Raw genomic sequence first — 2,381 nt, 5'->3', positions numbered from 1 at the left:
CTCCTTGTCAGAGAAATCACTAATACATTTTACTCTTTCACTTAGGACCAGTATTTAACTTACTTTGGCCTGGGGAAAGGAGACATCTGAACCAAATTTGGATCAGTTTTACGCGCTGATTAAAGAACAGAAGGTTTCCATGCACAATCAGAACAAGAGCCTAATGAGCATCAGACAGATAAGGTAGCTTGGCGTGAGGACCTCCTCACTGGGCTCTGTGCCTGATGTTAGCTAAGCGGCTTCTCCCCTCTTTCGCGCCCACAAATATGGAAAAACATCCCTTTCTCTCCCCTCACGAATGCTGTGGAATGGATGTGAAGAAGCTGTAACCAACTTTCCCTTTCCACTCCCATTTTTTAAAAGATTTGATTTATTTATTTGAGAGAGAGAGAGCGAGCGCGCGCGCATGAGAAGGGGGAGGAGCAGAGGGAGAAGCAGACTTCCTGCTGAGCAGGGAGCCCCATACGGGGCTCGATCTGGGGACTCCGGGATCATGACCTGAGCCAAAGGCAGACGCTTAACCGACTGAGCCACCCAGGTGCCCCTTCACTCCCACATTCTATTAGAATTCCAGGTTTCTCTGCTTCTGTCGGTTATTGTAAAATCTTTTACCTGGTGCCTGGCCTCCAGCCTCGACCACTGAAAGTCACCCTAAATCACGCCCTGATTAATCTCTTCTCCATGATGACTTCAGCCCTCATTGCTTGCAGAGTAAAATACAAAACTCTTTAACACGGCGTTAAGCCTCTCCACGTCGAGGCCCCTGGGGAAGTACATGTCAGCCGTGCCCCCATCAGGGTCATGGTGACAACTGAAACATGTCCCCACACACTTCCAAACACACCTAGGGAGACAGTATGTCCCTGGGGACACACAGACAAGCCTCGTGTCGCTCTGTAGATGCACACAAGCAGCCCTGAGTCTGTTTCTAACCTTGAATACACTTTTCTGGGAGACATCTCCCCTAACATAAGCTGTTAGAGTCCTCCATTAAATACTTTTTTTTTCCTCAAGGCACATACATTAACAGGAAAAAAACACATAAGCATTAAACAATTTGAAAAATGTCAGGATGACATAGGTTTCCCTAAAGTGCTTAGAGATTTGTAGAAGAGGATTCTCATGTGAAATGTGCATGACTAGTCCTATTTCCCCTAAAGCCAAAGGAGGAATCATTGTCCTATAAAAATGTAAGTAGAGCAAATCCTGGCTCTGCCTTCCCCAAACTTCCCAAATTTGATTCTCAGTTTTCTCTCCTACTCATATCTTTATTGCCCAGATTCTGCAAAAGCTTGAGGATATTTTAGCTTTGGCATTTTTTTGAAAAATAACAACACGACTTCCTGGAGCACGATACAGTAGAAGACACTAAATTCGGAACTCCTTGAGAGTAAACACTGTTTTAATTATATCTGTGGCTTTATTTTCTAGCCAACTGCCTGGTCATTATTAGGGTAAGAACACGATGGGGAAAGCAAATGGTGGAAGGCAGGGATTTCAGCCCTTAATCTGTCACCTACTGTGATTTGGAGTGAAGCCCTTAACTTAACTCAGTCTGAGTTCAGCTGCTAAAGGGAGGTAGTAATACCAGCCATTCCACAGGATGTTGTTATGAGGACTAAATGTGATAATGTATTATAATGTGGTTTGTAAATGATAAACACTCCATGATATTAGTTATTATCACTCCCAAGTACAGGCTTGAAATCATAAAATGAGTAGAAAATAAGACAAAGCTGAGCTCCTGCAAAACAAAAAAATCATGAGCGACAATGTCAAAACCTGAAAAATGTCTTGTCCATCTGAAAGTCTTCCAGTAACAGATCTCTACAAGAGAAGGGGGAATAAAAGAAGAAAATGCCTTTGAAATGTGGCAAATTGGATTTGGTTTCTGTTCCCCCAGCTGAATTGGCCAAATCCAACAATAAATGGAAACAAAAACTTTTGTTTTAAAATGATGTGGTTTATATGTCAACATCATTTGTATTAGACTGACCTGCCAAATGAAAACAAGTATAAAAGATGGATAAGATACACAAAACAGATATTTGGAGTCCGTAGAGATCAAGTAGATTAGCCAGAACTTGAAGAACTAAATCCCAGAGAGAAAACAAGCAGTGTGTGCGTCAGAGGTAATCTTGACATTAGCCTCCACGTTTTCCCTCCATACCATTTTCTGACTCACTGCACAAGAAAAGAGCCAAACTGAAAGCAGTAGCTTGGAATTTAAAGCAGTCTCACTGAAGATGACTGACTGACTGATTAGTTGATTGACTGATAGCCAAATTTAAGGATTTCGCAGACCAATTTGATAGCATATTTAAAAAGAAAATGAAAAAGATCACTGACAAACTGGAAGATAGGTCTGCAGAAATGTCCAG

Source organism: Leptonychotes weddellii, chromosome 7 (assembly GCF_054177405.1).
Source record: "Leptonychotes weddellii isolate Sample4059 chromosome 7, ASM5417740v2, whole genome shotgun sequence".
NCBI lineage: Eukaryota > Metazoa > Chordata > Mammalia > Carnivora > Phocidae > Leptonychotes > Leptonychotes weddellii.
This window is presented reverse-complemented; position numbering follows the sequence as displayed.